Source organism: Cajanus cajan, chromosome 2, assembly GCF_000230855.2.
Source record: "Cajanus cajan strain Asha chromosome 2, NIPB_CcT2T_4, whole genome shotgun sequence".
Taxonomy (NCBI): domain Eukaryota; kingdom Viridiplantae; phylum Streptophyta; class Magnoliopsida; order Fabales; family Fabaceae; genus Cajanus; species Cajanus cajan.
This window is the reverse complement of record NC_138518.1, coordinates 39,509,126-39,535,370: the sequence shown is the minus strand read 5'-3', so window position 1 is coordinate 39,535,370 and position 26,245 is coordinate 39,509,126.

Sequence of the window (26,245 nt, the reverse complement as noted above, 5' to 3'; positions counted from 1 at the left end):
ACTCCCGCAGAATAATTGAGCCTGGAGAGGCTTGCCGAAATAATACTCCTTCAGAATAATTGAGCCTGGAGAGGCTCGCCGAAATAATACTCTTTCATCATAACTAAAGCCTGGAGAGGCTTGCAGAAATAATACTCTCTCAGAATAAATGAGCCTGGAGAGGCTCGCAGAAATAATACTCCCCAGAGAGACCTCAACTCAAGCTCACGGGCCAAATTTCCCAGCGAGAGCTATCAAAGCAAGATCGTCAAAATCCCCAATGGAAGTACGATCTCCCAAGCAGAATATCCAAGTCAAAGGACTTAAACTTCCTCAGTGAAGATAGCTCTCCAGCTCAAGCGTTGAGTGAGGCTAAGCCTGCAGAGGCTTCCTAAATAATACTCTGGGATACATAAGATCCCTAAATCCCCAGTCGCCTACTCAGAGGCACCCCTTCAAGAAAAATCACAAAAAGATCAATAACCATTCCCCAAGAGGAATCCGGCACTCAGCCGAACACTGAACATCAAGATAATTCGCCTACTCAGAGGCACTCTTTCAAAATAGGAAAAAAATCAAAAATATCAATAAATATTCCCCAAGCGGAATCCGGCTTTTAGCCAAACATCAAGCGTCAAGATGATCTGCCTAACAGAAGAGGCTAATCACAATCAATGACAAAATCCCCCAGCGGATAACAGCCTACACAGAGGCGACAAAACCAGAAGAACAAAAAGAGTCACCCGCATAAGGATAACCGGGATACTCCACCTACGTCAAAGGACGTCAGCCAAACATAAGGCATCGCTCAATTCAAGAAGAGCATCTGTGTCTACACCCCAAGGAAACAGAAATTCCCCATGGGTACCAACAATGCAATGCAAGTTGGGACACAGGAACCTATGAATGACTGCACATCCCCTAGACGGATCCCTGCGTTATCCAGCCCTCAGTGGCACAAAATCAGAAAAACCGTCGAAGCAGCATCGTGGACTGTGGAGACAAAATCATATCAAAGCCTAAAAGGCAATACCCAGCTGCCCAGTTGTCGAGAGCACCGAGGTATGCACCAGCCTGGAGAGGCAATACTCAGCTGCCCAGTTGTCGAGAGCACCGAGGTATGCACCAGCCTGGAGAGGCAATACTCAGCTGCCCAGTTGTCGAGAGCACCGAGGTATGCACAAGCCTGGAGAGGCAATACTCAGCTGCCCAGTTGTCGAGAGCACCGAGGTATGCACAAGCCTGGAGAGGCAATACTCAGCTACCCAGTTGTCGAGAGCACCGAGGTATGCACAAGCCTGAGAGGCAATACCTAGCTACCCAGTTGTCGAGAGCACCGAGGTATACACAAGCCTGAGAGGCAATACTCTGCTACCCAGTTTTCGAGAGCACCGAGGTATGCACAAGCCTGAGAGGCAATACTCAGCTACCCAGTTGTCGAGAGCACCGAGGTATGCACAAGCCTGAGAGGCAATACTCAGCTACCCAGTTGTCGAGAGCACCGAGGTATGCACAAGCCTGAGAGGCAATACTCAGCTACCCAGTTGTCGAGAGCACCGAGGTATGCACAAGCCTGGAGAGGCAATACTCAGCTACCCAGTTGTCGAGAGCACCGAGGTATGCACAGGCCTGGAGAGGCAGTACTCAGCTACCCAGTTGTCGAGAGCACCGAGGTATGCATGAGCCTGGAGAGGCGACGACTAATACTCAACCTGGAGAGGCTACTCAACAATTTTCCACCGGAAGACGCTACAAGTCAGAAGGTTGGCACATCACCCGGATAATTGGGTCAACTCCTTTACTTGTCAGCCGGTACACCAAAAGACCGTTTGACTAAGTAAAGGGGGGGCAGCTGTAGACCCCTAAAATTGTCCGGGTCGGAAATAAAGCTTGAAGACTCTCGAAGACTGAAGGAAGATCAGCCAGAAGGACTCCTGGAAGGCCCTAGGAGGGTTCTCTGTAGGTCTAGAGGTCTTAGAATAGCTCAAAATAAGGAAGTGGAGGGAATGAAGCCCAATACGGCCGTACTGAACTTAATACGGCCGTATTGAAGCTTCAATACGGCCGCAGTGAACTCAATACGGCGTATTGAAGTTTCTGAAACTTCAATACGGCCGTACTGAAATCAATACGGCCGTATTGAAGCTTCAATACAGCCGTATTGAACTCAATACGGCCGTATTGAAATTTCTGAATTTCAATACGGCCGTATTGAACTCAATACGGCCGTATTGAAGTTCAAAAATTTCAATACGGCCGTATTGGTTCTGTAGCCCGTATTGGGCCTGTTCCCTATAAATATGACGTCAGTTGGACGTCATTGGACTTTTTCACACTCAGTTTTGACTCCCTCCTTGAGTATTCTGGGGTTTTTGAGCAGTGTTCTGCCCTAGAAATCTCTCTGGGAGTCGATCCGACGAAGTTCTGGAATTCCGAGCACTTAGCTTGGAGATTCGAACCTAGTCGAAGGGAAATCCTCCGGATTTCCATAGTTAAAAGTTTTTAGGAAGGAGCGAGCGAGCTTGTAGAGCGAGGGAACGCCAAAAAGCTTCCCAGTTTTACTCAATATATAAAAGCACGCTTCAAGAGGTTTCTTCTTAAATCCTTCCTTTTACTGCTTTCTGTGTGCATATTTAAACTGTCATCATGTAGATAGTTAATTTATAATCGCTTAGAATAAATAGGGGTAATTTAGTAATTTTACACTGTTATTTTAGAAATAATCTGTCATAGGGAACCCGAAAGGGGCGCTGTGGGGTGCTAACACCTTCCCCACGCGTAACCGACTCCCTTACCCAACTCTGGTTGTAATGGCCAAAGTTGATTTATAAAATCAATTGCCTTATCCCTTTTTCCAATGTTTTGAGTAAAACATTGGTGGCGACTCCACGAACCCTCCTTTTGCGAAAACCACTAATCCATGGAGGGTCCCGCTTGGGATTAATATGGATTGGTGAATCATTTTAATAAAATTGCTCGTTTGACGAGGTCTCAGTTTGAGAATAAGTCATCGACCAAATGATTTGGAGAGTATTATTTTGGCGAGGTCTCATTTCAATTATTCTGTATGATGAATTGTTTTTTTGTTCAGCCCGAGAATGCGAGCTGAGACGTCTTTTGGAGAGTATTATTTTGGCAAGCCTCTCCAGGCTCATTTATTCTGTATAATTTGTTGGATTTTTGGTATTTTGCCTTTTTGTTGATTTTGGCTTTTTCTGTGTTTTTGCCTTTTTTGTTGATTTTGGCTTTTTCTGTGTTTTTGCCTTTTTTGTTGATTTTGGCTTTTTCTGTGTTTTTGCCTTTTTTGTTGATTTCGGCTTTTTCTATACAGAAATGTCTCTGAGGAGTATTATTTTGGCAAGCCTCTTCAGGCTCAGTTATTCTGAGAGAGTATTATTTCGGCGAGCCTCTCCAGGCTCAATTATTTTGTGGGGGTTATTCTGAAGGAGTATTATTTCGGCAAGCCTCTCCAGGCTTAGTTATTCTGAAGGAGTATTATTTCGGCAAGCCTCTCCAGGCTCAATTATTCTGTATGGTGAGAGAGTATTGTTTCTGCAAGCCTCTCCAGGCTTAATTATTCTGAGGAAGTATTTTTTCAGCAAGCCTCTCCAGGCTCAATTATTCTGTTCAAACTGAGGAGTATTGTTTGTATCCTTGCCTTTTTTTCGTTTTCGGCTTTTGTTGACTGCTGTCATACACAAGCAATTTTCTATTTTTTTCTATTTTTATGCAATTGCCTCATGATAAGGTCTTTGAATGTGTGCGTGATGCACAAAATGCAAGTTTAATTATTTTATTAATTTGTTGTTTTTTAGAAAAAATGAATGGCTCCCCCTATCCTCTTCTTCTTGGAGGAATTTTGTCATCGACGTGAGGGAGGATTTCTGTTATTGCCAATACGGCCGTTATTCATTTCAGTATGCCCGTATTGTATTGAAAATTTGTTCATAACCCTAATTTTGGTACGGGCGTACTGAACATGATACGGGCGTATTGTTTTTCTGAAGTTTATATATTTTTTTTGTTTTTTTCAATAAACAGAGAATAAGTGATCTTCCATTACACCTATCATCTGTATGCATGTATGCAGTATGATGCACCTAATTCTATTTGATTCACTTTTCAAAAGAATTAACCGATGCGTTTCTGTGTTTGGATTTTTGCCATTCCTCTAGACGGGCTGTGTGCTGCCGATTTCTGTAACCGAGGAATGATGCATGTTATATTGAGATTTGGTGTCATCAACCAAATGATTTTCCTTTCCTTTAGAAGATGTGTCAACCCTCCTATTGACTACTATATCTCCATGTTTCCACTAGATTATTCAAAAATCGTTTGGGACAAGAGAGAAAAGAAGGAAAGGATATATATTTTTTTTCGAAAGTTTGTGTTTTAGAGGGGATTATTTATTTTTTGAAAAATGGATTTTGTAAGAATGGCTTGGCCAATGGTAGGCTTAAGTGTTTAGGCTTGTTTGATTAAACACTTATGAAGTTAAACACGTCTTGGTTATTAACATTTGTGATTTGACAACTTGGATAGCTTTTCTTGAGCCCCTTTGTTGAATTCAGTGGGTGGTACCATCATGGATTTATTCTGTTTTTCGATTGCCCTAACTTTTGCCTAAAACACCCATTTGTGGAGTTTTAGCGGGCTTTTGTTTTTGTTCATTATTTTGTAACCCTAATTTTTGCCCAGGTCACCCTTTTGTAGGATTCCTAGCGGGTCTTTTGCTCTTATTTTTTGCGCAGTCCCCTTTTTTGGGTTTCCTGCCGAGCTTCTTTTATTTTTAGGATTTTTGTCCTGAATGGATTTCTTTTTATCCATGACGGCACTTATTGAGGCCAAGGAAAGGTGCTCCAAGCTGTCGTGCATATTTCCACACAAAATGATGTGGGTTTATTGATTATTAAGACGATTTTAACCTCACTTATGTTCATTCAAACAGGGTTAAATAATGCGGTCTAGAATTTTATTACAAGCAAGAAAAGAAGCAATAAAGAATTAATAAAGAATGATTTTATTATAATCATAATGGAAACATGTGCCCTATCGAGGCTCGGGGGTCGGGCTGTCCCCGAGGAGTAATCTCTAATAGTCATCAGGTCTATACATCCCTATCGGAAGGAGAAAAACACTTGACGACGACGACCGGCCTTGACGCTTGTGAACCGGCCTTCCTGAAGATCTGGCTTAAAGAACGTTGAGAAGGATCTTGATTCCTCTTCGTTCTTTGATCTTTGTTAGGGTTGTATCCTAACCCTTGTTTCCCCGGATTATCCTTGATAATAGGTAGCTCGGGAATTCCTTGGGAATCCTTGCCAAGTCCTTGTCCCGGCAAGTATCCATTCTTGGTGAGCATGTAGGCTACCTTCTTCGTTTCTCGGGGAAACGTTTCGACATTGGCGATTTCCAATGCTTGGAAGGCGGTTTCTAAAGCTTCCTCCGCTGCATCCACGTAAGGTATGGTGGATGGTTTGCTGATGAGTATGTCATCTTCAGCTTGTACAGTCACCAGTTTGTCACCCACTATGAACTTGACTTTCTGGTGGAGCGTAGAGGGTACAGCTTTCGCATCATGAATCCAAGGTCGGCCGAGGAGACAGCTGTATGCGGGAGTAATGTCCATCACTTGGAATTCGACATTAAAGATAGTGGGTCCAATTTGGATTGGAAGATTGATCTCTCCCACCACTTCTCTTTTAGAACCATCGAAGGCTCGAACGATCATGTTGCTCGGGCGCATTTGGACTCCCTTGATTGCCAATTGCTTGAGCGTTCTTTTTGGCATCACATTCAAGGAAGATCCATTATTTACCAAGACTTTAGCGATGTGATACTCCTTGCACTTTACAGAGATGTGCAAGGGCTTGTTATGATTCGGTCCCCCAGCGGGGATTTCTTCATCGGTGAAGGTGAGGTGATCACTAGCCGTGATGTGACTAACAATCCCCTCAAACTTGTCTTGGGAGATAGTGTGCGACACATATGCCTCGTTCAAGACTTTTGACAGAGCTTGTCGATGCGGTTCGGAGCATAGGATCAACGACAACAGAGTGATCTTTGCTGGCGTCTTATGAAGTTGATCCACGATGGAGTACTCGCTCTGTCGGATATATTTTAACAGCTCGTCTGTCTCCTCCTCAGATTCTTTTTCCTCGGTTTTCTTTTCTTCTTTTTCTTTATTCTTGGGGGCTTTATCGTGCAGATCTTCGGGAGTGTAGATCCTGCCACTCCTAGTCATGCCCCCAAGTCCAGCGATGTTGGAGATATCGCTGTCGGCAGAAGAATGGATGTCGTATATCCACGGCACAGCCTTATTTGATTCGTAGGGGAAAGGTCTTGGAGCAGTGATCCTTAATGGTGTTGGACCTTCCCCTTTATTCGTCTTGATTACCAACAACGGAGTTGATGTGCGCTCGCTTGGCGCGGTTGTTGGCTTACACTTAATAACAAATGGCGTACGATCCATCTTGAACATACGCATCGATTATTTCTTTCTTTTTATTAATGTTTATTAATGATTTATTGGGAGGGATGTATGAAATGTAAATCTAGATCCCTCCATGATCTTTGATAAGAATGCATGATATGAGATGATGACGATGAATATGCATGCATTGTGTTTATTCAACTAAGCATTATCATGTTTTTAGGATGTCCCTAAGATGATGCATGATATTGCTTGGTTTGGATAAATAACCCTTTTTTCCTTTTTTTTGGGTATTTTTTTTTGTATTTTTTTGGGTGAAAAGGGAAACTACCTATATGAATGTGATGAAGGTAGATGTTAACACCATGCAATGGAAGATTCTTATTCCTATTTATTCTTATTTTAAAAGAATAGGAATGTTGTATGTTTAAAGAAATGCAATGTATGCTCAAACAATTTCACATAAACAATGCACAAACAATTCACTCATCCACGAACAGTCACGAGCGAATCACGAGGTAGGGGTATCCTGCAGAAAAGTGCATATTCAAGGTGGTTCTAACTGTTCTCACCGGTCTGAGGCCCCCAAGGTGCCCCCATTATAGGGACCCAATTCCTCTCGTCGTAAGCCGATGGAAAGCTCCAACGCGCTGTCGGACTCGAGTTCATGGTTATCACCTTGAGTGATGCTTTCCGACAACGGTCTACGGGCACCTATAGACCCATTCGACAACCGGCCGTACTAACATCCACTCCCTATGGCTTACCACTCATGCCCCCGGGTATAGAGGGAACTGTTGTGTGCAAAGGTTTGTGTGCAATTTATATTTCAAACAATTGCAGAAAATTAAACAAACAACAGTTATTAAAGCCATATAAATAAACATGTTATCATACAAGCAAGGGGTAATGAAGTAATTTTAACTATCATTTGTTAAAAATAATCTGTCACTAAATGGGACTGACTCTCGAGGCTTCCCCAGTGGAGTCGCCATCTGTCGCCACCGGCCCGAAACGGGCTTTCGGCATTCGCGATGGATGGTTGGACTCTTTTATTTGTTTAAAAATATGGATTGCTAGAATGACTTATTCTCAAACTGAGACCTCGTCAAACGAGCAATTTTATTAAAAGGCTCACCAATCCATGTTAATCCCAAGCGGGACCCTCCATGGATTAGCGGTTTTCATAAAAAGGAAGGGTTCATGGAGTCGCCACCAATGTTTTACTCAAAACATTGGAAAAAGAAGCTTAAGGCAATCGATTCAAAAATCGACTTCGGCCATTACAACCAGAGTCGGGTAAGGGAGTCGGTTACGTGTGGGGAAGGTGTTAGCACCCCACAACGCCCCTTTCTGGTTCCCTATGACAGATTATTTCTAAAAATAATAGTGCAAAATTACTAAATTACCCCTATTTATTCTAAGCAATTATAAATTAACTATCTACATGATGACAGTTTAATATGCACACAGAAAGCAGTAAAAGAAGGGATTTTTAGAAAAGAAACCTCTTGAAGCGTGCTTTTTATATATCAAGTAAAACTGGGAAGCTTTTTGGCGTTCCCTCGCTCTACAAGCCCGCTCACTCCTTCCTAAAAATAATTTTTGACTATGGAAATCCGGAGGATTTCCCTTCGACTAAGTTCGAATCTCCAAGCTAAATGCTCGGAATTCCAGAACTTCGTCGGATCGACTCCCAGAGAGATTTCTAGGGCAGAACACTGCTCAAAAACCCCAGAATACTCAAGGAGGGAGTCAAAACTGTGTGGAAAAGTGTGAAATGACGTCCCATTGACGTCATATTTATAGGGAAGAGGCTCAATACGGTTTATGAGGGTCAATACGGTCAACATTGAAATTTTGAACTAATACGGCCGTATTGAAGTTCAGTGCAGCCGTATTGAATTCAATGCAGCCGTATTGAAGTCCAGAAACTTCAATACGGCCGTATTGAGTTCAGTGCGGCCGTATTGAAGTTTAAAATGTTCAATACGGCCGTACTGAACCTCTGGGAGGCCGTATTGGGCTTCTTTCCTCCCACTTTTCTTATTTTAGCTATCCTAAGACCTCTAGACCTATAGAGAACCCTCCTTGGGCCTTCTGGAAGTCCTTCTGACTGATCTTCCTTCAGTCTTCGAGAGTCTTCAAGCTTTATTTCCGACCCGGACAATTTTAGGGGTCTACAAGTATTATTTCGGCAAGCCTCTCCATGCTCAGTTATTCTTGTACGTTTTATTGATTTTTTGTTCAGCCCAAGAGTGCAAGCGGAGATGTCTCTTGGGGAGTATTATTTCGACAAGCCTCTCCAGGCTCAATTATTCTGTGTGATGAGGGAGTATTATTTCCGCAAGCCTCTCCAGGCTCAATTATTCTGTGGGAGTATTATTTCGGCAAGCCTCTCCAGGCTCAGTTATTCTGTACGAGTATTATTTCGGCAAGCCTCTCCAGGCTCAGTTATTCTGTACGAGTATTATTTCGGCAAGCCTCTCCAGGCTCAGTTATTCTGTACATTTGTTGGATTTTCTGAATTTTGCCTTTTTTCGTTGATTTCGGCTTTTTCTGTATTTTTGCCTTTTTTGTTGATTTTTGGCTTTTTCTGTACGGAAGGATCTCAAACACACTCACAGATGAAGTATGCAGAGGAATGAAGATGTTGTGATGAATGAGAATGGGCCAATACGGGCCGTATTGAATTCAATACGCCCGTATTGGTGTGGACGTTATGGCCAATGCTGCCGTATTCATTTCGGTACGCCCGTATTGAGTTGAAAATTTGTTCATAACCCTGATTTTAGTACGGGTGTACTGAACATGGTACGGGCGCATTGTTTTTTCTGAAGTTTATATTTTTTGTTTTTTTGTTTTTTTTTTGTTTTTTTTTGTTTTTTTTTGTTTTTTGTTTTTTTTGTTTTTTTGTTTGTTTTTTTCAATAAACAGAGAATAAGTGATCTTCCAGTACACCTATCATCTGTATGCATGTATGCGGTATGATGCACCTAATTCTATTTGATTCATTTTTCAAAAGAATTAACCGATGCGTTTCTCTGTTTGAATTTTGCCATTCCTCCAGACGGGCTGTGCGATGCCGATTTCTGTAACCGAGGAATGATGCGTGTTATATTGAGATGGGCGTCATCAACCCAGTGATCCTCCCCTTCCTTTAGAAGACGTGTCAACCCTCCTATTGACCACTATATCTCCATGTTTCCACTAGATTATCCTAAAATCGTTTGGGACAAGAGAGAAAAGAAAGGAAAGATATTTTTGTTCTGAAGTTTGTGTTTTAGAGGGGATTTATTTTTTCAAAAATGGTTTTTGTAAGAATGGTTGGCCAAGGTAGGCTTATGTGTTTAGGCTTGTTTGATTAAACACTTATGAAGTTAAGAAAATCTTGTTATTGACGTTGTGATTTTGACAACTTAGATAGCTTCCCTTGAACCTTTTTTGAATTCGGCTCATGGTACCATCATGGATTTCTTTTGTTTTTTGATTGTCCTTATTTTTGCCTAAAACACCCTTTTGTGGCGTTTTAGCGGACTTTTGTTTTTGTTCATTTTTGCAACCCTAACTTTTGCCTAGGTCACCCTTTCGTGGGATTCCTAGCGGGTCTTTTGCTCTTATTTTTGCGCAGGCCCCTTTTTGGGTTTCCTGCCGAGCTTCTTTTATTTTAAAGGATTTCTTTTTATCCATGATGGCACTTGTCGAGGCCAAGGAAAGGTGCTCCAAGTTGTCATACACACTTCCACATAAAAATGATGCGGGTTTATTGTTATTAAGACAATTTTAACCTCATTCATGTTTATTCAAACAGGGTTAAAAATAATGTGGTCTAGAGATTTATTGCAAGCAAGAAAAGAAGCAATAAGAAAGAATAAAGAATGATTTTATTATAATCATAATGGAAACATGTGCCCTATCGAGGCTCGGGGGTCGGGCTGTCCCCGAGGAGTAATCTCTAATAGTCATCAGGTCTATACATCCCTATCAGAATGAGAAGAACACTTGATGACGACGACCGGCCTTGACGCTTGTGAACCGGCCTTCCTAAAGATCTGGCTTAAAGAACGTCGAGAAGGATCTTGGTTCCTCTTCGTCCTTTGATCTTTATTAGGGTTGTATCCTAACCCTTGTTTCCCCGGATTATCCTTGATAACGGGTAGCTCGGGAATTCCTTGGGAATCCTTGCCAAGTCCTTGTCCAGGCAAGTATCCGTTCTTGGTGAGCATATGGGCTACCTTCTTCATTTCTCGGGGAAACGTTTCAACATTGGCAATCTCCAATGCTTGGAAGGCGGTCTCTAGAGCTTCATCTGCTGCATCCACATAAGGTATGGCAGATGGCTTGCTGATGAGTATGTCATCTTCAGCTTGTACAGTCACCAGCTTGTCACCCACTATGAATTTGACTTTTTTGGTGGAGCGTAGAGGGAACAGCTTTCGCATCATGAATCCAAGGTCGGCCGAGGAGACAGCTGTATGCGGGAGTAATGTCCATCACTTGGAATTCGACATTAAAGATGGTGGGTCCAATTTGGATTGGAAGATTGATCTCTCCCACCACTTCCCTTTTAGAACCATCGAAAGCTCGGACGATCATGTTGCTCGGGCGCATTTGGACTCCCTTGATTGCCACTTGATCAAACGTTCTTTTTGGCATCACATTCAAGGAAGATCAATTATCCACCAAGACTTTAGCGATGTGATACTCCTTGCACTTTACAGAGATGTGCAAGGGCTTGTTGTGGTTCGGTCCCTCAGCGGGGATATCTTCATCGGTGAAAGTGAGGTGATCATTAGCCGTGATGTGACTAACAATCCCCTCAAACTTGTCTTGGGAGATAGTGTGCGACACGTATGCCTCGTTCAAGACTTTCAACAGAGCTTGTCGATGTGGTTCGGAGCATAGGATCAACGACAACAGAGTAATCTTTGCTGGCGTCTTATGAAGTTGATCCACGATGGAGTACTCGTTCTGTCAGATATATTTTAACAGCTCATCAGTCTCCTCCTCGGATTCTTTGTTTTCCTCGGTTTTCTCTTCTTTTTCTTTCCCTTTATTCTTGGGAGCTTTATCATGAAGATCTTCGGGAGTGTAGATCCTGCCACTCCTAGTCATGCCCCCAAGTCCAGCGATGTTAGAGATATCGCTGTCGGCAGAAGAATGGATGTCGTATATCCATGGCACAGCCTTATTTGATTCGTAGGGAAAAGGCCTTGGAGTAGTGATCCTTAACGGTGTTGGACCTTCCCCTTTGTTCGTCTTGATTACCAACAACGGAGTTGACGTGTGTTCGCTTGGCACGGTTGTTGGCTTACACTTGATAACGAACGGCGTGCGATCCATTCTTTGAACATACGCATCGATTGATCCTTTCTTTTTATTAATGTTTATTAATGAATTACTAGGAGGGATGTATGAAATGCAAACCTAGATCCCTCCATGATTTTTGATAAGAATGCATGATATGAGATGATGGCGATGAATATGCATGCATTGTGTTTATTCAACTAAGCATTATCATTTTTTCGGAATGCTCCTAAGATGATGCATGATATTGCTTGGTTTGGATAAATAACCCTTTTTCTTTTTTGGGTATTTTGTTTTTTTGTATTTTTTTTTTTTTTTTTTTTGGGTGAAAAGGGAAACTACCTATATGAATGTGATGAAGGTAGATGTTAACACCATGTAATGGAAGATTCTTATTCCTATTTATTCTTATTTTAAAAAGGGAATGTTGTATGTTTAAATAATGCAATGTATGCTCAAACAATGTCACATAAACAATGCACAAACAATTCACTCATCCACGAACAGTCACGAGCGAATCACGAGGTAGGGGTATCCTGCAGAAAAGTGCATATTCAAGGAGGTTCTAACTGTTCTCACTGGTCTGAGGCCCCCAAGGTGCCCCCATTATAGGGACCCAATTCCTCTCGTCGTAAGTCGATGGAAAGTTCCAACGCACTATCGGACTTGAGTTCATGGTTATCACCTTGAGTGATGCTTTCCGACAACGGTCTACGGGCACCTATAGACCCATTCGACAACCGGCCGTACTAACATCCACTCCCTATGGCTTACCACTCATGCCCCCGGGTATAGAGGGAACTGTTGTGTGCAAAGGTTTGTGTGCAGTTTATATTTCAAACAATTGCGAAAATTTAAACACGCAACAGTTATTAAAGCCAGTTAGATAAAATATATTATCATACAAGCGAGGGGTGTCGCCACCGGCCCGAAACGGGCTTTCGGCATTCGCGAAGGATGGTTGGACTCTTTTATTTGTTTAAAAATATGGATTACTAGAATGACTTATTCTCAAACTGAGACCTTGACAAACGAGCAATTTTATTAAAAGGCTCACCAATCCATGTTAATCCCAAGCGGGACCCTCTATGGATTAGCGGTTTTCATAAAAAGGAAGGGTTCATGGAGTCGCCACCAATGTTTTACTCAAAACATTGGAAAAAGAAGTTTAAGGCAATCGATTCAAAAATCGACTTCGGCCATTACAACCAGAGTCGGGTAAGGGAGTCGGTTACGCGTGGGGAAGGTGTTAGCACCCCACAGCGCCCCTTTTGGGTTCCCTATGACAGATTATTTCTAAAAATAATAGTGCGAAATTACTAAATTACCCCTATTTATTCTAAACAATTATAACTTAACTATCTACATGATGACAGTTAAATATACACACAGAAAGCAGTAAAAGGAAGGACTTAAGAAGAAACCTTTGAAGCGTGCTTTTATATTCAAGTAAAACTGGGAAGCTTTTTGGCGTTCCCTCGCTCTACAAGCCCGCTCGCTCCCTCCTAGAAAATTTTAACTATGGAAATCCGGAGGATTTCCCTTCGACTCAGTTCGAGACTCAAGCAAAAAGCTCAGAACTCGAGAACTTTGTCGGATCAACTCTCCGAGTGATTTCTAGGCAGAGCACTGCTCAAAAAAACCCAGAATACTCAAGAAGAGGGTTAAAACTCAGTGTAAAAGTGTCAAATGACGTCCCATTGACGTCAAATTTATAGGGATGAGGCTCAATACGGTCTCTGGGGGTCAATACGGTCCGTATTGAAGTTTTGAACTACAATACGGCCGTATTGAATTCAATACGGCCGTATTGAAGTTCAAAAACCTCAATACGGCCGTATTGAAGTTCAGTGCAGCCGTATTGAATTCAATGCAGCCGTATTGAAGTTCAGAAACTTCAATACGGCCGTATTGAGTTCAGTGCGGCCGTATTGTAGTTCAAAATGTGCAGTACGGCCGTACTGAACTCCAAGGAGGCCGTATTGAGCTCCAAACCTCCCACTTTCTTATTTTTGGCTACTCTAAGACCTCTAAACCTAAAGATAGTCATCCTATGGTCTTCTGGGAGTCCTTCTGGCTGACTTTCCTTCGATCTTTGAGAGTCTTCGAGTCTTATTTCCGACCCGGACAATTTTAGGGGTCTACAGCTGCCCCCCCTTTACTTAGTCAAACGGCCTTTTAGTGTACCGGTTGATAAGTAAAGGAGTTGACCCAATTGTCCGGGGAATAAGGCCATCCTTCTGACTTGTAGTGTCTTCCGGTGGAAAATTTGCTGAGTAGCCTCTCCAGGTTTTGCTTCGCTCGTCACCCGAGCCGGAAGCTGCATACCTCCGTGCTTCTGAACACTCTGGTAGCATGAGTACCGCCTCTCCAGGCTCAACTTCACTCGACGCCCGAGCTGGAAGTTGTGAGTACCGCCTCTCCAGGCTTAGCTTCGCTTGTCGCCCAAGCTGGAAGCTGTGAGTACCGCCTTTCCAGGCTCTGCTTCGGTGCTTCTGACATCCTAGGCAGTTGAGTTTGCCCTCTCCAGGGTTAGCTTCGCTTGCCGCCCAAGCTGGAAGCTGCGAGTACCGCCTCTCCAGGCTCTGCTTCGGTGTTTCTGACATCCTAGGCAGTTGAGTTTGCCCTCTCCAGGGTTAGCTTCGCTTGCCGCCCAAGCTGGAAGCTGTGAGTACCGCCTCTCCAGACTCTGCTTCGGTGCTTCTGACATCCTAGGCAGTTGAGTTTGCCCTCTCCAGGGTTAGCTTCGCTTGCCGCCCAAGCTGGAAGTTGTGAGTACCGCCTCTCCAGGCTCAACTTCACTCGACGCCCGAGCTGGAAGTTGTGAGTACCGCCACTCCAGGCTTTGTTTGGTCTCTGACGACCTAGGCAACTGAGTTTGCCCTCTCCAGGGTCTGCGTCCGTGTCTTCTGATCACTTCGGCAATGCGAGTTTACCCTCTCCAGGGATCTGAGATAATTTTTTTTCTCCACAGTCCACGATGCTGCTTCGACGACTGTTTTTGATTTTGTGCCACTGAGGGCTGGATAACGCAGGGATCCGTCTAGGGGATGTGCAGTCATTCATAGGTTCTTGTGCCCCAACTTGCATTTGCATAGTTGGTACCCATGGGGAATTTCTGACTCCTTGGGGTGTAGACACAGATGCTCTTCTTGAATTGAGCGATGCCTTATGTTTGGCTGACGTCCTTTGACGTTGGTGGAGTATCCCGGTTATCCTTATTCGGGCGACTCTTTTTGTTTTTCTGGTTTTGTTGCCTCTGTGTAGGCTATTATCCGCTGGGGATTTTGTCATTGATTTTGTCTCCACAGTCCACGATGCTGCTTCGACGGTTTGATTTTGATTTTGGTGCCGCTGAAGGCTGGATAACGCAGGGATCCGTCTAGGGGATGTGCAGTTACTCATAGGTTCTTGTGTCCCAACTTTCCATTGTGTAGTTGGTACCCATTGAGGAATTTCTGATTCCTTGGGGGTGCAGACACAAAGATGCTCTTTCTGATGTGAGCGGTGCCTTATGATTGGCTGTCGTCCTTTCGACGTTGTGGAGTATCCCGGTTATCCTTATTCGGGTAACTCTTTTTTGATTTTTTTGATTTTTGTTGCCTCTGTGTAGGCTGTTATCCGCTGGGGGATTTTGTCGTTGATTGTGATTAGCCTCTTCTGTTAGGCAGATCATCTTGACGCTTGATGTTTGGCTAAGAGCCGGATTCCACTTGGGGAATGATTATTGATCTTTTGATTTTCTCTTTTTGAAGAAGTGCCTCTGAGTAGGCGAATTATCTTGATGTTCGGTGTTCGGCTGAGTGCCAGATTCCGCTTGGGGAATGATTTATTGATCTTTATAATTTCTTTTTTGAAGGGGTGCCTCTGAGTAGGCGAGTGGGGATTTAAAGTTTATATATCCCAGAGTATTATTTAGAAAGCCTCTTCAGGCTTAGCTTCACTCATCGCTTGAGTTGGAAAGCTACCTTCCACTGAGGAGTTTTAAGTCCTTTCGACTTGGATATTCTGTTTAGATGATCAAGCCTCTCTTGGGGAATTTTGCTGATCTTGGTTTGATAGCTTTCACTGGGGAATTTGGCCCGTGAGTGGAAGCTGAGATATCTCTGGGGAGTATTATTTCGGCAAGCCTCTCCAGGCTCAGTTATTCTGTGGGAGTATTGTTTCGGCAAGTGATGGAATCATGCTTTGGAGTGCAAGAGGTGACATACTCAAAGATCCAAGAGGAGTTGGCTAGACATGAAGGTTTGGGCCAGTCAGGGCCCATCGGGCCCAATGGGCCTAGGAAGGCCCAAGTTGAACTTTTCATGGGCCATATTTTGTTATAGCTATTTTCATATGTTTTGTATACATCATGTTAGTATAGGTATCATATATTTCGGTCTTGTATTTTGGACCACATAGAGTAGCATTTTAGGTTTTAGGCTTGTTGGGCCTAGATTTGGGCTTCATGGGCCTTTGGGCTTTTGGTACCCAATATTGGGCTCATTTTCATTCTTGTAATTTTTCCTTTCCATTGTATTTGTTTGACCATTGTATTTAGGTCATTAGATTAGGAAAATACAAGAAATACTAAAGTAGGTTAACTAGGTTAAATTAGGTTTAATTTGGAAGCCATTTAAGTTACATTTGAGTCACATGTTTTGCACCAATTGGTGGCTGAACATGTGACACTCAAATTAACCCTAAATGACTCTCAAATCAGACCTAGATGCACATTAGATACCTAAACTCACGGCCACACCCATGTGCACCAAAATTTGAATTCAAATTTCCAATTTGAATTCAAATTTTAGGCGCCAACTTGTGTAGTTTAGTCTAGGTGCCAAAACCGTCCCTACTTAAAGTGTTTCTCCTACACATTGTAATCACTTTTGAATATATGAGATATCTGAATTGTATTCAGCCATTCAAGAGTCACCGAAATTCCAAGAGAGAGAGCTTTAGAGAGTGCCTTCAAATCCCTTAGGAAAACCTAGTTTCCTTCCCTTTGAAGTGTGCAATCCCTTGTAGCTTGAGCTTGGATACTTCCTTCTATGGATTAGGTCTTCTAATCCGTCATTCCTCATCCATTTTGAGCTTCCATTCATTCGGTCTCCATCTCCTTTGAAGAAGATCCGTGCCTAGAAGAAGCTTGGAGGAGTTCACATCTTCATTTCTCCTACTTCTTCTATCATTTTTGGTATCAGAGCAAGGTCTTCAAGGAGATAAGTGTTCTTGAGTTTTGGTCCGAATAGTCTTGTGTTTTTGTGTGTTCTTTGAGTTCTAATTGTCTTGTTAGAGTTTCAATTCGGATCTATATGCTTTGTCTCACATTTTTGTTCCATAGATCCATTGGTTGATTGTTTTTGAATTTCTTCCTCAATCAACTTGTTTAGGAATTATTTGCTTGTGCTATTTTGATTTTATTTTGAGTCTCTCCATTCTTGTATGTGTCCGTGATTGGACCTCATGCATTGCATTTAGATTTTGGTTTTGAATCTATGTTTTGTCTTAGAAGTTTGTGTTTAATCCTTACATGTTGCAAATTCCTTGAATAGCATGTTTAACCTTGTTTTGTTTTGAATTTTGTCTCATATTTTGCTCTCGGATTTGTGTCTCTTTTGCCTCCTATATGTGCTTTTTCTTTTACCTTATTGTGTTCATGATTTGCTATTAGTCCTAGCAAGTTTCCTTAGAGTTAGGTTTCCATTGTGTTCTTTAAGTTTTCAAATCACATTCCCTTGAAAATCTTCTAAACATTTTGTGACTCAAAATTTCAAGTGTAATCCTACTTCTAGTGCACTCTTCTTGTGGATTCAATTTTAAAAAAAAAAATGATGATTAAGAGGCTGGAAAACAGAGTTTAAAACAGAGCCTAAAAGACCTAAAAATTTGAAAAGAAAATAGTTCAAAAAGAATCCAAACCAAAACCTAAAACTAGTGCACTAGTTTCACATTTTCACTTGAAATTTGACCTAATTTTTGGCTGTTTTGTTGGTTCGGTTTCTATAGCTTGGAATCATAGAAAAATTTGAAACAAAAGGCAATTATACTCTCTGGACTCTTAATTTGATACTGGAAAAAGAAAGAATTAAAAAAAAAATAGAGAAAGAAAATTAAAAGGAAAAAGCCGAGAGGTATACAAGTTGAAAAACCTACTTGATTCCTTGTTATTGTTTTGGCTACTATTTTTGCTATACTTGTCCAATTGTCTTCAAATTTTTTTTGTTTTGTTCATCTATTCTAGTACCTATCTAGGAACTCTTCTCTCTGAGTGCTAGCTTTTATTTGGAGTCTTAATTTTCAGTTTTACTTGTTGAACCTCTTTGAGTCTTGTCATATACATCTATTACTCTTAATTTTGGTATAAGCTTTTCAAATTGTGCTTTGTTTCTTGTCTAGTTTTCTTTCAATAATTTCCTGTGCTGGAAGTGGCCTTAAATCCTTGCTCAAGGATCAAGCATTGCTCAACAAAGAGTAGGAAAAATTTTGGACACTATAATCACCAAATTTGACCTAATTTAGTGACCAAAATCATCCTAAATCTCCTTCACTTGAGTGACCAATTCCTTCACCTTGTGAGGCAGCCACCTTAACCTCTTTGTTGTGTTTCTTTTGCAGGTCCAGGAGCAGCATATTGAAGGATTAGTGGTGGATTAAACACTTGGTTAAGTGTTAGAAAAGTTGAACACAAAACCGCCACCAATTGGTCTTCAAAGCCACCACTTTATTGCTTTTTAGGCTAGTTTAATTTTTGTCAATTCTCTTGTATTTTTAAACCAATTTGTAAAGCTTGGAGGGAGTATTAAGAAGCTGGTCAGGTATATCTACATCCTTGATAGACTCTCACGTGTAGTACTAGTGGAAGTGGCTTGGAAATTTCATATGTTTCAAGCTTCCACTTAGGATATCCGACTAGTTGCTTAACTTGCTTCTTTTAAGTTTTCTTGTACTTAATTGTTTTACTTTGTTGCCTATAAACGTCTAGACTTGTGTAGTTTTATTTGCTCACGTTTAGTTAAGTGTCAAAAACAAACAAATTGTGAAAAAGCATACAAAAATTTTTGTGAAAAGTTTTGAGGAATTGGAAATACCACAAAGGAGTTTAGTGATTTCCACTTGAAAAGGCTTGGTTATTAAGTGGCTCTTTGTAGCTCACCTCCCTTGATAGTGCAACTTGTACACTTAGACTTCCAAGTGCTATTCTCATTCCTAGAAAAGACCAAAAACATTTTATAACTTTTTGCATAGCATACAAATTCTTTGCTTAACCATGAGTCATCATTCTCAAGGTAGTAGTGACTTTGATACTCCTAAAAGTTTTGAAAGAATTGTCAAGGAGGTTGAAGCACTAAAACTTTGGAAAAATGATGAGATGCTTCAAAAACAAAAAGAGAAACTTGAAAAAGAAGTACAAATCATGGCTTTGGAACAAGAAATCCAAAAGATTAAGCAAAGAGAAGAAAAACTTTTAAAAAGTTTAAATAAAAATAAAAGTCCAAAAAGTTCTTCTAGGAGCTCAACCAAGAGCTCCAATGACTCTCAAAGTCAAAATAATGATGGTAGTATGCATATGGATGCTTACTATCAACCAACACCTAGGAGAGTCATTAAAGAACACAAAGTGAGGGAATCAAGGGTTGATCTCCCTTACTTTCATGGAAAAGAAAATCTGGACGCCTACTTAGATTGGGAGATGAAAGTGGAGCAAATCTTCACTTGTCATCAAGTAGGTGAGGAAAGAAAGGTTCCTTTGGCCACCCTAGCTTTTCAAGGACAAGCCATGTATTGGTGGACATCCTTGGAAAGAGAGAGAAGACTTCATAATGATCCTCCCATCACTTATTGGAATGAATTGAGGAGTGCTATGAGAAGAAGGCACATACCTTCCTATTATAGTAGGGAGCTTATGGATAAGCTCCAAAGACTCCAACAAAAGAATATGAGTGTTGAGGAGTATATACAAAAGATGGAGTTGTATCTCATGAGGGCTGGCATAAGGGAAGAGGAAAGATTGACCATTGCTAGGTTTTTAAGTGGTCTAAATTTTGATATAAGAGATAGAGTTGAGTTACTCCCTTATAGGGACCTTGATGATTTGGTCCAACTTTGTATAAGGGTGGAACAACAAAATTTGAGAAAAGGAAAAACTCAAACTAACTCTTATATCAAGAATGACTACAAGAGAGAGGGTCAATATGACTCTTCTAAAAACTCTAGTAAGGGTCAAGAAAAAGAAATAAAAAAAGAAAATAATAAAAATGCTGTCACTTCTAGTAGTAAAACTAGTGACATCAAATGCTTTAAATGTCTTGGGAGAGGCCATATAGCTTCTCAATGTCCAACTAAAAAGGTCATGATTTTGAGAGGACAAGACATTTATAGTAGTCTTGATGAATCTAGTTCTACCACTTCAAGTGGTAGTGAGACTAGTGAGGAAGATCCTAAAATTGAAAAGTTATATCCTGTGGATGGTGATCTTCTTATGATCAAAAGGCTTCTTGGAAGCCAACCTTGTCCCACTTCACTATCTCAAAGAGAGAACATCTTTCATACAAGATGTTTGGTTTCTAAAAGAACTTGTTCTCTCATTGTTGATAGTGGATCATGTTCTAATTGTTGTAGTACAAGGTTGGTTAACAAGTTAGCCCTTACCACCATTCCTCACCCTCACCCTTATAAACTTCATTGGCTCAATGAAGGTGAGGAATTGGAGGTGAATCAACAAGTGAAGGTCAAGTTTTCTATAGGGGATTATAAAGACAAAGTTTTATGTGATGTGATCCCTATGGAAGCTTGTCATATTTTGCTTGGTAGGCCATGGCAATTTGATAAACAAACTATACATGATGGCCTTACTAACAAAATAACCTTCACTCATAAAAATAAGAAAGTTGTTTTTAATCCTTTAACACCACCCCAAGTGTTTGAGGATCAAAAGCAAATGAAAAGAAAAAGAAATAAAGAAAGAAAAGAAGGAAAGAGTGTGGAAGAAGGGGATTCCACTAAAACCTTTGTGACCAAGGAGAGTTATTTTATGACCAAGCAAGATTTGAAAAGAACTCTCTTTATTCATAAAAGTCTTGGCTCTTATCCTAATGCTGCCACTTATCTTAAAGTTGAGAATGAGGAACAAAATGAATTTCAAGTAAAGAATTCTTTTCAACTTCGAGATATAGTGAAGAAGGAGTGGACTATACCTAGTGTTACTCCTTATACTACTTCCTTGAAGGTGCACAAGGAAGGAAGTATTTCTTTGGATTTCATAAAGCACCCAATTTTTGGTTTACATTGTTTAGTAGATATAAATTGTAATAATCTATATTCTATGCTTGATCTTATGGGAAGTTATTATTTTTTTGAACTTAATATGTTTCCTTCCCTACAAGACAAAAATAGAATATATGACTATGAGTATCTAATAAACAATCAAATCCAAAATTGTTTAGGACGTTTTTTAGTAGTATTATCTTTATATTTTAGAAAAAGCCTAGGATACCATTTAGGGTACTTTAGGCAAGATATTGTAGTGTTTAAAAATCAGTCTTTTCATTGTCTTAGTCATAGTGTTCTTACATTTTTAGGTTTTACTTCTAGGTTATTCTTAGAAGAGGAGCCTATTTTTAGAGAGTCTAATATTTTATCTTTCTTTGTTAGGTTAGATACTAGGACTCCTCTTAGGATCCATGATCTTTTCTCTTACCATGTTACTTCTTATTCCTTGCATGTTTTATATGTAGGTGTTAATTTTTCTTCTTCCATTCATCCTCGAGATTTGAGGACAAATCCTTTTCAAGAGGGAGGGGATGATGGAATCATGCTTTGGAGTGCAAGAGGTGACATACTCAAAGATCCAAGAGGAGTTGGCTAGACATGAAGGTTTGGGCCAGTCAGGGCCCATCGGGCCCAATGGGCCTAGGAAGGCCCAAGTTGAACTTTTCATGGGCCATATTTTGTTATAGCTATTTTCATATGTTTTGTATACATCATGTTAGTATAGGTATCATATATTTCGGTCTTGTATTTTGGACCACATAGAGTAGCATTTTAGGATTTAGGCTTGTTGGGCCTAGTTTTGGGCTTCATGGGCCTTTGGGCTTTTGGTACCCAATATTGGGCTCATTTTCATTCTTGTAATTTTTCCTTTCCATTGTATTTGTTTGACCATTGTATTTAGGTCATTAGATTAGGAAAATACAAGAAATACTAAAGTAGGTTAACTAGGTTAAATTAGGTTTAATTTGGAAGCCATTTAAGTTACATTTGAGTCACATGTTTTGCACCAATTGGTGGCTGAACATGTGACACTCAAATTAACCCTAAATGACTCTCAAATCAGACCTAGATGCACATTAGATACCTAAACTCACGGCCACACCCATGTGCACCAAAATTTGAATTCAAATTTCCAATTTGAATTCAAATTTTAGGCGCCAACTTGTGTAGTTTAGTCTAGGTGCCAAAACCGTCCCTACTTAAAGTGTTTCTCCTACACATTGTAATCACTTTTGAATATATGAGATATCTGAATTGTATTCAGCCATTCAAGAGTCACCGAAATTCCAAGAGAGAGAGCTTTAGAGAGTGCCTTCAAATCCCTTAGGAAAACCTAGTTTCCTTCCCTTTGAAGTGTGCAATCCCTTGTAGCTCTTGGATACTTCCTTCTATGGATTAGGTCTTCTAATCCGTCATTCCTCATCCATTTTGAGCTTCCATTCATTCGGTCTCCATCTCCTTTGAAGAAGATCCGTGCCTAGAAGAAGCTTGGAGGAGTTCACATCTTCATTTCTCCTACTTCTTCTATCAGCAAGCCTCTCCAGGCTCAATTATTCTGTATGATGAATTGGTTTTTTGTTCAGCCCGAGAATGTGAGCTGAAACGTCTTTTGGAGAGTATTATTTCGGCAAGCCTCTCCAGGCTTAATTATTCTGTGGGAGTATTTTTTCAGCAAGCCCCTCCAGGCTCAATTATTCTGTGGGAGTATTATTTCGGCAAGCCTCTCCAGGCTCAGTTATTCTGTGGGAGTATTGTTTCGGCAAGCCTCTCCAGGCTCAGTTATTCTGCATGAGTATTGTTTCGGCAAGCCTCTCCAGGCTCAATTATTCTGAGAGAGTATTATTTCGGCAAGCCTCTCCAGGCTCAGTTATTCTGCACGAGGCGATTGATTTTCTAAATCTTTTGCCTTTTTTGTCGTTTTTGGCTTTTTCTGTATTTTTTGCCTTTTTTGTCATTTTTTTGGCTTTTTCTGTATTTTTGCCTTTTCTGTTGATTTGCGGCTTTTTCTGTTGACCGCTGCCATACACAAGCAATTTTTCCTATTTTCTATTTTATGCAATTGCCTTATGATAAGGTCTTTGAATGTGCAACTAATGTGTGTGATGCACAAATGCAAGTTTTATTATTTAATGTTTTTAGAAAAATGAATGGCTCTCCCTATACTCTTCTTCTTTGGAGGAGTTTCTGTCATAGACGCGAGGGAGGATTTTTGTGAGCCTTTTATGCAGGAGATTACGAATTTTATAGGAACCCCTCCAATTTTCTTTATTGACCGATTATTAAAGGAATTTCGTACAATTTTATGAAATACCAATTTTAGAGGCATAATCACATGGTCAAGAGAGAAGAGAAAATGAATAGATATTTTATTGATTTTCACAAGTGTTTTTTACAGAAAGATATACAGAAGGAATTTCTGAAGAATGGCTGGCCAGGGTAGGCTATATACATTGGGCTTAACAATTATATCTGTAATTGTTGCTCTTTACGCTCCCCTAATTGCTTCGGGTGAGATGCCTGTGCCAGGAGTGTAGATGCTGCAAGACGCTTGCTTCTAGAAGATAATCACTTGATCCGCCTTTCGGTTTTCGATTCAAGTGATCGTTGCTTGCTTTGTTTTTGCATCTTATTCTTTTGCCCCTAATTTTTGTCTAGGACGTATCCTAGCGGGGATAAATTCGCCTTTGTTTTGCCTAGTACCCTTGTACTGGCGGGCTTTTTATTTTGCCCTAACTTTTGCCTAGGACGCCCTTTTTGGGTTTTCATCCTAGCGGGCCTATGCAAGCAACGTCTTCAAGCATAGTACTTCTTTACCACGTCAGCGTTGACTGGGTATCGAAGTTCTTTTCCATCCATGTCTGTGAGGATTAGTGCTCCTCCTGAGAAGGCTCGTTTTACCACGTATGGTCCTCCGTGATTTGGGGCACACTTTCCGATTTTGTCCTTTTGAGTTGGTAGCAATTTCTTCATTACCAACTCTCCCTCATGGTAGACTCGAGGGTGGACTTTCTTGTCAAAAGCCTTTTTGATCTTCCTCTGATAGGCTTGACCATGGCATATGGCGTTCAACCGTTTTTCTTCAATGAGGTTCAACTGGTCATACCGGCTTTGAACCCATTCTGCTTCGGAAAGTTTTGCTTCCATGATTACCCTTAGGGAAGGTATTTCGACTTCGACGGGTAGCACTGCCTCCATCCCATAGACGAGGGAGAATGGAGTAGCTCTTGTAGAAGTCCTATAACCATGAAGAGCGAAGGGTAACATCTCGTGCCAGTCTTTAAATGAGGCAACCATCATTTGCCCTATTGATGTTCTTATTGGTTGCCTCGACTGCCCCATTCATCTTTGGCCGATATGGGGAAGAGTTGCGATGTTGGATCTTGAATTCTTGGCACAGTTCTTCCACCATTTTATTATTCAGATTAGATCCATTTTCAGTGATGATTTATTTCTCCATGCTTCCACTAGATTATCCTAAAATCTTTTGGGACAAGAGAGAAAAGGAAAGAAAGATATTTTTGTTCTGAAGTTTGTGTTTTAGAGGGGATTTATTTTTCAAAAATGGTTTTTGTAAGAATGGATGGCCAAGGTAGGCTTATGTGTTTAGGCTTGTTTGATTAAACACTTATGAAGTTAAAAAGTCGTGTTGTGATTCGACAACTTGGATAGCTTCCCTTGAACCTTTCTTGAATTCGGCTCGTGGTACCATCATGGATTTCTTTTGTTTTTTGATTGTCCTTATTTTTTGCCTAAAACACCCTTTTGTGGCGTTTTAGCGGACCTTTGTTTTTGTTTATTTTTGTAACCCTAACTTGTGCCTAGGTCACCCTTTCGTGGGATTCCTAGCGGGTCTTTTGCTCTTATTTTTGCGCAGTCCCCTTTTTGAGTTTCCTGCCGAGCTTCTTTTATTTTGAAAGATTTCTTTTTACCCATGATGGCACTTGTCAAGGCCAAGGGAAGGTGCTCCAAGTTGTCACACACACCTTCACATGAAAATGATGTGGGTTTATTATTATTAAGATGATTTTAACCTCATTCATGTTTATTCAAACAGGGTTAAAAATGATGTGGTTTAGAATTTTATTATAAGCAAGAAAAGAAGCAATGAAGAATGATTTTATTATAATCATAGCGGAAACATGTGTCCTTATTTCATCACTGGTATGGGTCCTAATGTTGACCTCTTTTATCTCTTGGCCATGCCCCAAATTTACAGTCTCCAATTTCTCTTGACGAGCTTCTTGATCTAGCAATCTTTGCAGATCCGGAGAAATGGTTTCCTCATCACTGTCCAACTCAACCCTTTCACCTTCGGATCCCGGTCAGAGCGAACAATTACAGACATAATTATTTTATTGGTTCTGTTTAGGTTTAGAATTATTAATGTTAATGGGGAAAGAGAGAAAAGAACAAAAGAGAGAGTAATATGTGAAAAATGCTTCTTTATTGATATATGTAAAATGTACAAAACCCTTATTTATATGAAAGGTCCTCATGATCTCGGGTACTGATCATGAGTCCCAAAAAGAAAATTAAGGAGGGGCCCTATCGTGGCTTGCCCTTCTCTCTACTCCTGCTTTGGCAGAGGATTCTTGCTCACGTCGGGCGCTGTCGAATCGAAGGTGACCCACCCGGCATCAATAAGGTTTTGGACCTTGTATTTGAGAGCTAGGCAGTTCTCTGTTGAATTCCCTGGTGCCCCCGAATGGTATAAACATTTGTCTTGTGGCTTGTACCAATCGGGGTAAGGTGGGTCGATCTTCCTTGGTGGAACATAAGCTAGAAGTTTGGCTTCTACTAGCTTCGGCAGGAGATCGCTATAAGTGGTCGGAAGTTTATCAAACTTCTTCACAGGGGTGAATTGCGATCTTCCCGACTTCGAAGTGAAAGTAGCCGAGGGTATGGTTATAGCATTGACTCCTCCCTCTTTCTTCTTCCCGAAGGTCTTCTTAGCTTCATATGATTGGGAAGGCTTAGCCAGCTTCCCACTTTTAAGTCCTTGTTCCACTCTCTCCCCAATGGTGATGATGTCCGAGAAGAGTGTCGTTGTGTTCCCTATCATTTTATCGTAATAGGGACCAGTCAACGAGTTGATGAATAAGGACACCGTCTCCTTATCCGACAGCGGGGGCTCTATCTGTGCCGCCAACTCCCTCCATCGTTGGGCGTACGCCTTGAAAGATTCATCATTTTTCTTACTCAAGGCTTGAAGATCTGACCTATCGGGTGTTAGGTCGATGTTATATTTATAGCGCTTGAGAAAGGCGT